A 12,923-nucleotide genomic window follows, 5' to 3' on the forward strand; every position below is an offset into this window, starting at 1 on the left:
TAAACCTGAAGAGAAGCATCAGAATCTAAAACCGGTCTCACAGGAAAGGTTTAAAACATAGACAGTAAGAAGAGCCAGTCTTCTTGTACCTGAGTGGGCATTGTGTCTTTTGTTTTTAATTCCGATGCAATTTCTGTGTTTCATCGTCAATGAGACGGTCAGAGGGATACAGCAAACCTTAAGTGAATCATCGGAATCTATAACTAGTGTCACAGCAATGGTTCAAAACATAGACAGTAAGAAGAGTCAGTTTTCTTTTACTTAAGTCGGCATTATGCTTTTCTATTTAATTCCGATGCACTTTCTGTGTTCCATCGTCAATAAGAAGGGCCAAGGGATACAGTAAACCTGAAGTGAAGCATCGGAATCTAAAACTGGTCTCACGGGAAAGGTTCAAAACATAGACAGTAAGAAGAGCGAGTCTTCTTGTACTTGAGTCGGCATTGTGCCTTTTGTATTAAATTCCGAAGCAATTTCTGTGTTTCATCGTCAATAAGAAGGTCAGAGGGATACAGTAAACCTGAAGTGAAGCATCGGAATCTAAACTAGTGTCACAGGTATGGTTCAAAACATAGACAGTAAGAAGAGTCAGTTTACTTTACTTAAGTCGGCACTGTTCCTTTTGTATTTCATTCCGATGCAATTTCAGTGTTTCAACGTCAATAAGAAGGACAGAGGGATACAGTAAACCTGAAGTGAAGCATCGGAATCTATAACTAGTGTCACAGGAATGGTTCAAAGCATTGACTGTAAGAAGAGTCACTTTTCTAATAATTAAGTCGGCATTGTGCCTTTTGTATTTAATTCCGATGTAACTTCTGTGTTTCATCGTCAATAAGAAGGTCAGAGGGATACAGTAACCCTGAAGTGATGCATCGGAATCTATAACTAGTGTCACAGGAATGGTTCAAAACATAGACAATAAGAAGAGTAAGTTTTCTTGTACTTTACCCGGCATAGTGCCTTTTCTATATAATTCCGATGCAATTTCTGTGTTTCGTCGTCAATAAGAAGGTCTAAGGGATACAGTAAACCTGAAGAGAAGCATCAGAATCTAAAACCGGTCTCACAGGAAAGGTTCAAAACATAGACAGTAAGAAGAGCCAGTCTTCTTGTACTTGAGTGGGCATTGTGCCTTTTGTTTTTAATTCCGATGCAATTTCTGTGTTTCATCGTCAATGAGACGGTCAGAGGGATACAGCAAACCTTAAGTGAATCATCGGAATCTATAACTAGTGTTACAGCAATGGTTCAAAACATAGACAGTAAGAAGAGTCAGTTTTCTTTTACTTAAGTCGGCATTATGCTTTTGTATTTAATTCCGATGCACTTTCTGTGTTCCATCGTCAATAAGAAGGGCCAAGGGATACAGAAAACCTGAAGTGAAGCATCGGAATCTAAAACTGGTCTCACAGGAAAGGTTCAAAACATAGACAGTAAGAAGAGCCAGTCATCTTGTACTTGAGTCGGCATTGTGCCTTTTGTATTAAATTCCGAAGCAATTTCTGTGTTTCATCGTCACTAAGAAGGTCACAGGGATACAGTAAACCTGAAGTGAAGCATCGGATTCTATAACTAGTGTCACAGGAGTGGTTCAAAACATAAACAGTAAGAAGCGTCAGTTTTCTTGTACTTAAGTCGGCATTGTGCCTTTTGTATTTAATTTCGATGCAATTTCTGTGTTTCATCGTCAATAAGACGGTCAGAGGGATACAGTAAACCTGAAGTGAAGTATCGGAATCTAAAACTAGTGACACAGGAGTGGTTAAAACATAGAGAGTAACAAGAGTCAGTATTATTGTACTGAAGTCGGCATTGCGCATTTTGTACTTAATTCCGGTGCAATTTCTGTGTGTCATCGTCAATAAGAATGTCAGAGGGATACAGTAAAAGTGAAGTAATGCATCGGAAACTGTAACTAGTGTCACAGGAATGGTTCAAAACATAGACAGTGAGAAGAGTCAGTTTACTTGTACTTAAGTCGGCATTGTGCCTTTTGTGTTTAATTCCGATTCAATTTCTGTGTTTCATCGTCAATAAGAAGGTCAGAGGGATACAGTAAACCTGAAGTGAAGCATCGGAATCTATAACTAGTGTCACAGGAATGGTTCAAAACATAGACGGTAAGATGAGTCAGTTTTCTTGTACTTATGTCGGCATTGTGCATTTTGTGTTTAATTCCGATGCTATTTCTCTGTTTCATCATCAATAAGAAGGTCACAGGGATACAGTAAACCTGAAGTGAAGCATCGGAATCTATAACTAGTGTCACAATAGTGGTTCAAAACATAGTCAGTGAGAAGAGTCAGTTTTCTTGTACTTAAGTCGGCAATGTGCATTTTGTATTTAATTCCGATGCAATTTCTCTTTTTCATCGTCACTAAGAAGGTCACAGGGATACAGTAAACCTGAAGTGAAGCATCGGAATCTATAACTGGTGTCACAGGAGTGGTTCAAAACATAAACAGTAAGAAGCGTCAGTTTTCTTGTACTTAAGTCGGCATTGTGCCTTTTGTATTCAATTCCGATGCAATTTCTGTATTCATCGTCAATACGAAAGGCCAGAGGGATACAGTAAACATGAAGTGAAGCATCGGAATCCATAACTAGTGTCACAGGAATGGTTCAAAACATAGACAGCAAGAAGAGTCAGTTTTCTTGTACTTAAGTCGGCATTGTGCCTTTTGTATTTAATTTCGATTCAAATTTATGTGTTTCATCGTCAATGAGAATGTCAGAGGGATACAGTAAACCTGAAGTGAAGTATCGGAATCTAAAACTAGTGACACGGGAATGGTTAAAAACATAGAGAGTAACAAGAGTCAGTTTTCTTGTACTTAAGTCGGCATTGTGCCTTTTGTCTTTAATGCCGATGAAGTTTCTGTGTTTCATCGTCAATAAGAAGGTCAGAGGGATACAGTAAACCGGAAGTGAAGCATCGGAATCTAAAACTAGTGTCACAGGAATGGTTCAAAACATAGACAGTAAGAAGAGTCAGTTTTCTTGTACTTATGTCGGCATTGTGCCTTTTGTATTTAATTCTGATGGAATTTCTGTGTTTCATCGTCAATAAGAAGGTCAGAGGGATACAGTAAACCTGAAGTGAAGCATCGGAATCTAAACTAGTGTCACAGGTATGGTTCAAAACAGACAGTAAGAAGAGTCAGTTTACTTTACTTAAGTCGGCACTGTGCCGTTTGTATTTCATTCCGATGCAATTTCTGTGTTTCAACGTCAATAAGAAGGACAGAGGGATACAGTAAACCTCAAGTGAAGCATCGGAATCTATAACTAGTGTCACAGAAATGGTTCAAAGCAATGACTGTAAGAAGAGTCACTTTTCTAATAATTAAGTCGGCATTGTGCCTTTTGTATTTAATTCCGATGCAACTTCTGTGTTTCATCGTCAATAAGAAGGTCAGAGGGATACAGTAACCCTGAAGTGAATGCATCGGAATCTATAACTAGTGTCACAGGAAAGGTTCAAAACATAGACAGTAAGAAGAGCCAGTCTTCTTGTACTTGAGTCGGCATTGTTCCTTTTGTTTTTAATTCCGATGCAATTTCTGTGTTTCATCGTCAATAAGAAGGTCAGAGGGATACAGTAAACCTGAAGTGAAGCATCGGATTCTATAACTAGTGTCACAGGAATGGTTCTAAACATAGACAGTAAGAAGAGTCAGTTTTCTTGTACTTAAGTCGGTATTGTGCATTTTGTATTTAATTCCGATGCAATTTGTCTGTTTCATCGTCAATAAGAAGGTCACAGGGATACAGTAAACCTGAAGTGAAGCATCGGAATCATTAACTAGTGTCACAGGAGTGGTTCAAAGCATAAACAGTAAGAAGCGTCAGTTTTCTTGTACTTAAGTCGGCATTGTGCCTTTTGTATTTAATTTCGATGCAATTTCTGTGTTTCATCGTCAATAAGACGGTCAGAGGGATACAGTAAACCTGAAGTGAAGCATCGGAATCTATAACTAGTGTCACAGGAATGGTTCAAAACATAGACGGTAAGAAGAGTCAGTTTTCTTGTACTTAAGTCGGCATTGTGCCTTTTCTATATAATTCCGATGCAATTTCTGTGTTTCGTCGTCAATAAGAAGGTCTAAGGGATACAGTAAACCTGAAGAGAAGCATCAGAATCTAAAACCGGTCTCACAGGAAAGGTTCAAAACATAGACAGTAAGAAGAGCCAGTCTTCTTGTACTTGAGTCGGCATTGTGCCTTTTGTTTTTAATTCCGATGCAATTTCTGTGTTTCATCGTCAATAAGAAGGTCAGAGGGATAGAGTAAACCTGAAGTGAAGCATCGGATTCTATAACTAGTGTCACAGGAATGGTTCTAAACATAGACAGTAAGAAGAGTCAGTTTTCTTGTACTTAAGTCGGTATTGTGCATTTTGTATTTAATTCCGATGCAATTTGTCTGTTTCATCGTCAATAAGAAGGTCACAGGGATACAGTAAACCTGAAGTGAAGCATCGGAATCTATAACTAGTGTCACAGGAGTGGTTCAATACATAAACAGAAAAAAGCGTCAGTTTTCTTGTACTTAAGTCGGCATTGTGCCTTTTGTGTTCAATTCCGATGCAATTTCTTTGTTTCATCGTCAATACGAAAGGCCAGAGGGATACAGTAAACCTGAAGTGAAGCATCGGAACCCATAACTAGTGTCACAGGAATGGTTCAAAACATAGACAGTAAGAAGAGTCAGTTTTCTAGTACTTAAGTCGGCATTGTGCCTTTTGTATTTAAATTCGATGCAATTTCTGTGTTTCAACGTCAATAAGACGGTCAGAGGGATACAGTAAACCTGAAGTGAAGTATCGGAATCTATAACTAGTGTCACAGGAATGGTTCAAAACATAGACAGTAAGAAGAGTCAATTTACTTGTACTTAAGTTGGCATTGTGCCATCTGTATTTAATTCCGTTGCAATTTCTGTGTTTCATCGTCAATAAGAATGTCAGAGGGATACAGTAAACCTGAAGTGAAGCATCGGAATCTAAAACCGGTCTCACAGGAAAGGTTCAAAACATAGACTGTAAGAAGAGCCAGTCTTCTTGTACTTGAGCCGGCATTGTGCCTTTTGTATTGAATTCCGATGCAATTTCTGTGTAACATCGTCAATAAGGAGGTCAGATGGATATAGCAAACCTGAAGTGAAGGATCGGAATCTATAACTAGTGTCACAGGAATGGTTCAAAACATAGACAGTGAGAAGAGTTAGTTTTCTTGTACTTAAGTCTGCATTGTCCCTTTTGTATTTAATTCCGATGCAATTTCTGTGTTTCATCGTCGAATAAGAAGGTCAGAGGGATACAGTAAACCTGAAGTGAAGCATCGGAATCTATAACTAATGTCACAGGAATGGTTCAAAACATAGACAGTAAGAAGAGTCAATTTACTTGTACTTAAGTTGGCATTGTGCCATTTGTATTTAATTCCGTTGCAATTTCTGTGTTTCATCGTCAGTACGAATGTCAGAGGGATACAGTAAACCTGAAGTGAAGCATCGGAATCTATAACTAGTGTCACAGGAATGGTTCAAAGCATAGGCAGTAAGAAGAGTTAATTTTCTTGTACTTAAGTCGGCATTGCGCCTTTTGTATTTAATTCCGATGCAATTTCTGTGTGTCATCGTCAATAAGAAGTCAGAGGGATACAGTAAACCTGAAGTGAAGCATCAGAATCTATAACTAGTGTTACAGGAATGGTTGAAAACATAGACAGTAAGAAGAGTCTGTTTACTTGTACTTAAGTCTGCATTGTGCCTTTTGTATCTAATGCCGATGAAATTTCTGTGTTTCATCGTCAATAAGAAGGTCAGAGGGATACAGTAAACCTGAAGTGAAGCATCGGAATCTATAACTAGCGACACAGGAATGGTTCAAAACATAGACAGTAAGAAGAGTCAGTTTTCTTGTACTTAAGTAGGCATTGTGCCTTTTGTATTTAATTCCGATGCAATTTCTGTGTTTCATCGTCAATAAGAAGGTCACAGGGATACATTAAACCTGAAGTGAAGCATCGGAATCTATAACTTGTGTCACAGGAATAGTTCAAACATAGACAGTAAGTAGGGTCAGTTTACTTGTACTTAATTCTGCATTGTGCCTTTTAAATATAATTCCGATGCAATTTCTGTGTTTCATCGTCAATAACAAGGTCAGAGGGATGCAGTAAACCTGTAGTGAAGCATCGGAATCTATAAATAGTGTCACAGGAATGGTTCAAAACATGGACAGTAAGAAGAGTCAGTTTACTTTTACTTAAGTTGGCATTGTGTGTTTTGTGTTTCATTCCGATGCAAATTCTGTGTTTCATCGTCAAAAAGAAGGTCAGAGGGATACAGTAAACATGACGTGAGGCATCGGAATCTATAACTAGTGTCACAGGAATGGATCAAAGCATAGATAGTAAGAAGAGTTAATTTTCTTGTACTAAAGTCGGCATTGTGCATTTTGTATTTAATTCCGATGCAATTTCTGTGTTTCATCGTCAATAAGACGGTCAGAGGGATACAGTAAACCTGAAGTGAAGCATCGGAATCTATAACTAGTGTCACAGGAATGGTTCAAAGCATAGACAGTAAGAAGAGTCAGTCTCCTTGTACTTAAGTCGGCATTGTGCCTTTTGTATTCAATTCCGATGCAATCTCTGTGTTTCATCACCAATAAGAAGGTCAGAGTGTTACAGTAAACCTTAAGTGAAGCATCGGAATCTATAACTAGTGTCACAGGAAAGGTTCAAAACATAGACCGTAGAAGAGTCAGTTTATTCGTACTTAAGTCTGCATTGAGCCTTTTGTATTTAATTCCGATGCAATTTCTGTGTTTCATCGTCAATAAGAAGTTCAGAGGGATACAGTAAACCTGAAGTGAAGCATCGGAATCTATAACTAGCGTCACAGGAATGGTTCAAAACACAGACAGTAAGAAGAGTCAGTTTTCTTGTACTTAAGTAGGCATTGTGCCTTTTGTATTTAATTCCGATGCAATTTCTGTGTTTCATCGTCAATAAGAAGGTCACAGGGATACATTAAACCTGAAGTGAAGCATCGGAATCTATAACTTGTGTCACAGGAATAGTTCAAAACATAGACAGTAAGTAGAGTCAGGTTACTTGTACTTAATTCTGCATTGTGCCTTTTAAATATAATTCCGATCCAATTTCTGTGTTTCATCGTCAATAACAAGGTCAGAGGGATACAATAAACCTGTAGTGAAGCATCGGAATCTATAAATAGTGTCACAGGAATGGTTCAAAACATGGACAGTAAGAAGAGTCAGTTTACTTTTACTTAAGTTGGCATTGTGTGTTTTGTGTTTCATTCCGATGCAATTTCTGTTTTTCATCGTCAAAAAGAAGGTCAGAGGGATACAGTAAACATGACGTGAGGCATCGGAATCTATAACTAGTGTCACAGGAATGGATCAAAGCATAGACAGTAAGAAGAGTTAATTTTCTTGTACTTAAGTCGGCATTGCGCATTTTGTATTTAATTCCGATGCAATTTCTGTGTTTCATCGTCAATAAGACGGTCAGAGGGATATAGTAAACCTGAAGTGAAGCATCGGAATCTATAACTAGTGTCACAGGAATGGTTCAAAGCATAGACAGTAAGAAGAGTCAGTCTCCTTGTACTTAAGTCGGCATTGTGCCTTTTGTATTCAATTCCGATGCAATCTCTGTGTTTCATCACCAATAAGAAGGTCAGAGTGTTACAGTAAACCTTAAGTGAAGCATCGGAATCTATAACTAGTGTCACAGGAATGGTTCAAAACATAGACAGTAAGAAGAGGCAGTTTTCTTGTACTTAATTCGGTATTGTGCATTTTGTATTTAATTCCGATGCAATTTGTCTGTTTCATCGTCAATAAGAAGGTCACAGGGATACAGTAAACCTGAAGTGAAGCATCGGAATCTATAACTAGTGTCACAGGAGTGGTTCAAAACATAAACAGTAAGAAGCGTCAGTTTTCTTGTACTTAAGTCGGCATTGTGCCATTTGTATTCAATTCCGATGGGATTTCTGTGTTTCATCGTCAGTACGAAAGGTCAGAGGGATAAAGTAAACCTAAAGTGAAGCATCGGAATGCATAGCTAGTGGCACAGGAATGGTTCAAAACATAGACCGTAAGAAGAGTCAGTTTTCTTGTACTTTCGTCGGCATTGTGCCTTTTGTATTTAATTTCGATGCAATTTCTGTGTTTAATCGTCAATAAGACGGTCAGAGGGATACAGTAAACCTGAAGTGAAGTATCGGAATCTATAACTAGTGTCACAGGAATGGTTCAAAACATAGACAGTAAGAAGAGTCAGTTTTCTTGTACTTAAGTCGGCATTGTGCCTTTTGTATTTAATTCCGATGCAATTTCTGTGTTTCATCGTCAATAAGAAGGTCAGAGGGATACAGTAAACCTGAAGTGAAGCATCGGAATCTATAACTAGTGTCACAGGAATAGTTCAAAACATAGACAGTAAGTAGAGTCAGTTTACTTGTACTTAATTCGGCATTGTGCCTTTTGTATATAATTCCGATAAAATTTCTGTGTTTCATCGTCAATAAGAAGGTCATAGGGATACAGTAAACCTGTAGTGAAGCATCGGAATCTATAATTAGTGTCACAGGAATGGTTCAAAACATGGACAGTAAGAAGAGTCAGTTTATTTATACTTATGTTGGCATTGTGCGTTTTGTGTATCAATCCCATGCAATTTCTGTGTTTCATCGTCAATAAGAAGGTCGGAGGGATACAGTAAACCTGACGTGAGGCATCGGAATCTATAACTAGTGTCACAGGAAAGGTTCAAAATATAGACAGTAAGAAGAGTCAGTTTACTTGTACTTAAGTCTGCATTGTGCCCGTTGTATTTAATTCCGATGCAATTTCTGTGTTTCATCGTCAATAAGAAGTTCAGAGGGATACAGTAAACCTGAAGTGAAGCATCGGAATCTATAACTAGTGTCACAGGAATGGATCAAAGCATAGACTGTAAGAGGAGTCAGTTTTCTTATAATTAAGTCGTAATTGTGCCTTTTGAATTTAATTCCGATGCAATTTCTGTGTTTCATCGTCAATAAGACGGTCAGAGTGATACAGCAAACCTGAAGTGAAGCATCGGAATCTATAATTACTGTCACAAGAATGGTTGAAAACATAGACAATAAGAAGAGTCAGTTTTCTTGTTCTTAAGTCGGCATTGTGCCTTTTCTATGTAATTCCGATGCAATTTCTGTGTTTCCTCGTCAATAAGAAGTGCCAAGGGATACAGTAAACCTGAAGTGAAGCATCGGAATCTAAAACCGGTCTCACAGGAAAGGATCAAAGCATTGACTGTAAGAAGAGCCAGTCTTCTTGTACTTGAGTCGGCATTGTCCCTTTTGTATTTAATTCCGATGCAATTTCAGTGTTTCATCGCCAATAAGGAGGTCAGATGGATACAGTAAACCTGAAGTGAAGCATCGGAATCTATAACTAGTGTCACAGGAATGGTTCAAAACATAGACAGTAAGAAGAGTTAGTTTTCTTGTACTTAAGTCTGCATTGTGCCTTTTGTATTTAATTCCGATGCAATTTCTGTGTTTCATCGTCAATAAGAAGGGCAGAGGGATACAGTAAACCTGAAGTGAAGCATCGGAATCTATAACTAGTGTCACAGGAATGGTTCAAAACATAGACAGTAAGAAGAGTCAGTTTTCTTGTACTTAAGTCGGCATTGTGCCATTTGTATTCAATTCCGATGGAATTTCTGTGTTTCATCGTCAGTACGAAAGGTCAGAGGGATAAAGTAAACCTAAAGTGAAGCATCGGAATGCATAACTAGTGGCACAGGAATGGATCAAACCATAGACCGTAAGAAGAGCCAGTTTTCTTGTACTTTCGTCGGCATTGTGCCTTTTGTATTTAATTTCGATGCAATTTCTGTGTTTAATCGTCAATAAGACGGTCAGAGGGATACAGTAAACCTGAAGTGAAGTATCGGAATCTATAACTAGTGTCACAGGAATGGTTCAAAACATAGACAGTAAGAACAGTCAGTTTTCTTGTACTTAAGTCGGCATTGTGCCTTTTGTATTTAATTCCGATGCAATTTCTGTGTTTCATCGTCAATAAGAAGGTCAGAGGGATACAGTAAACCTGAAGTGAAGCATCGGAATCTATAACTAGTGTCACAGGAATAGTTCAAAACATAGACAGTAAGTAGAGTCAGTTTACTTGTACTTAATTCGGCATTGTGCCTTTTGTATATAATTCCGATCAAATTTCTTTGTTTCATCGTCAATAAGAAGGTCATAGGGATACAGTAAACCTGTAGTGAAGCATCGGAATCTATAATTAGTGTCACAGGAATGGTTCAAAACATGGACAGTAAGAAGAGTCAGTTTATTTATACTTAAGTTGGCATTGTGCGTTTTGTGTGTCATTCCGATGCAATTTCTGTGTTTCATTGTCAATAAGAGGGTCAGAGGGATACAGTAAACCTGTAGTGAAGCATCGGAATCTATAACTAGTGTCACAAGAATGGTTCAAAACATAGACAATAAGAAGAGTCAGTCTTCTTGTACTTAAGTCGGCATTGTGCCTTTTCTAAATAATTCCGATGCAATTTCAGTATTTCGTCGTCAATAATAAGGGCCAAGTGATTCAGTAAACTAGAAGTGAAGCATCGGAATCTAAAACCGGTCTCACAGGAAAGGTTCAAAGCATAGACAGTAAGAAGGGCCAGTCTTCTTGTACTTGAGCCTGCATTGTGCCTTTTGTATTTAATTCCGATGCAATTTCTGTGTTTCATCGTCAATAAGAAGGTCAGAGGGATACAGTAAACCTGCAGTGAAGCATCGGAATCTATAACTAGTGTCATAGGAATGGTTCAAATCATAGACAGTAAGAAGAGTTAGTTTTCTTGTACTTAAGTCGGCATTGTGCATTTTGTATTTAATTCCGATGCAATTTCTGTGTTTCATCGTCAATAAGACAGTGAGAGGGATACAGTAAACCTGAAGTGAAGCATCGGAATCTATAACTAGTGTCACAGGAATGGTTCAAAGCATAGACAGTAAGAAGAGTCAGTCTTCTTGTACTTAAGTCGGCATTGTGCCTTTTGTATTCAATTCCGATGCAATCTCTGTACTTCATCACCAATAAGAAGGTCAGAGTGTTACAGTAAACCTTAAGTGAAGCATCGGAATCTATAACTAGTGTCACAGGAAAGGTTCAAAACATAGACAGTAAGAAGAGTCAGTTTACTTGTACTTAAGTCTGCATTGTGCCTTTTGTATTTAATTCCGATGCAATTTCTGTGTTTCATCGTCAATAAGAAGTTCAGAGGGATACAGTAAACCTGAAGTGAACCATCGGAATCTATAACTAGTGTCACAGGAATGGTTCAAAGCATGGACTGTAAGAGGAGTCAGTTTTCTTATAATTAAGTCGTAATTGTGCCTTTTGAAGTTAATTCCGATGCAATTTCTGTGTTTCATCGTAAATAAGACGGTCAGAGTGATACAGCAAACCTGAAGTGAAGCATCGGAATCTATAACTAGTGTCACAAGAATGGTTGAAAAGATAGACAATAAGAAGAGTCAGTTTTCTTGTTCTTAAGTCGGCATTGTGCCTTTTCTATATAATTCCGATGCAATTTCTGTGTTTCCTCGTCAATAAGAAGGGCCAAGGGATACAGTAAACCTGAAGTGAAGCATCGGAATCTAAAACCGGTCTCACAGGAAAGGATCAAAGCATTGACTGTAAGAAGAGCCAGTCATCTTGTACTTGAGTCGGCATTGTGCCTTTTGTATTTAATTCCGATGCAATTTCTGTGTTTCATCGCCAATAAGGAGGTCAGATGGATACAGTAAACCTAAAGTGAAGCATCGGAATCTATAACTAGTGTCACAGGAATGGTTCAAAACATAGACAGTAAGAAGAGTTAGTTTTCTTGTACTTAAGTCTGCATTGTGCCTTTTGTATTTTATTCCGATGCAATTTCTGTGTTTCATCGTCAATAAGAAGGGCAGAGGGATACAGTAAACCTGAAGTGAAGCATCGGAATCTATAACTAGTGTCACAGGAATGGTTCAAAACATAGACAGTAAGAAGAGTCAGTTTTCTTGTACTTAAGTCGGCATTGTGCCATTTGTATTCAATTCCGATGGAATTTCTGTGTTTCATCGTCAGTACGAAAGGTCTGAGGGATAAAGTAAACCTAAAGTGAAGCATCGGAATCCATAACTAGTGGCACAGGAATGGTTCAAAACATAGACCGTAAGAAGAGTCAGTTTTCTTGTACTTTAGTCGGCATTGTGCCTTTTGTATTTAATTTCGATGCAATTTCTGTGTTTAATCGTCAATAAGACGGTCAGAGGGATACAGTAAACCTGAAGTGAAGTATCGGAATCTTTAACTAGTGTCACAGGAATGGTTCAAAACATAGACAGTAAGAAGAGTCAGTTTTCTTGTACTTAAGTGGGCATTGTGCCTTTTGTATTTAATTCCGATGCAATTTCTGTGTTTCACCGTCAATAAGAAGGTCAGAGGGATACAGTAAACCTGTAGTGAAGCATCGGAATCTATAACTAGTGTCACAGGAATAGTTCAAAACATAGACAGTAAGTAGAGTCAGTTTACTTGTACTTAATTCGGCATTGTGCCTTTTGTATATAATTCCGATGCAATTTCTGTGTTTCATCGTCAATAAGAAGGTCAGAGGGATACAGTAAACCTGTAGTGAAGCATCGGAATCTATAATTAGTGTCACAGGAATGGTTCAAAACATGGACAGTGAGAAGAGTCAGTTTATTTATACTTAAGTTGGCATTGTGCGTTTTGTGTTTCATTCCGATGCAATTTCTGTGTTTCATCGTCAATAAGAAGGTCAGAGGGATACAGTAAACCTGACGTGAGGCATCGGAATCTA

The sequence above is a fragment of the Schistocerca serialis genome, chromosome 9, assembly GCF_023864345.2.
Source record: "Schistocerca serialis cubense isolate TAMUIC-IGC-003099 chromosome 9, iqSchSeri2.2, whole genome shotgun sequence".
NCBI lineage: Eukaryota > Metazoa > Arthropoda > Insecta > Orthoptera > Acrididae > Schistocerca > Schistocerca serialis.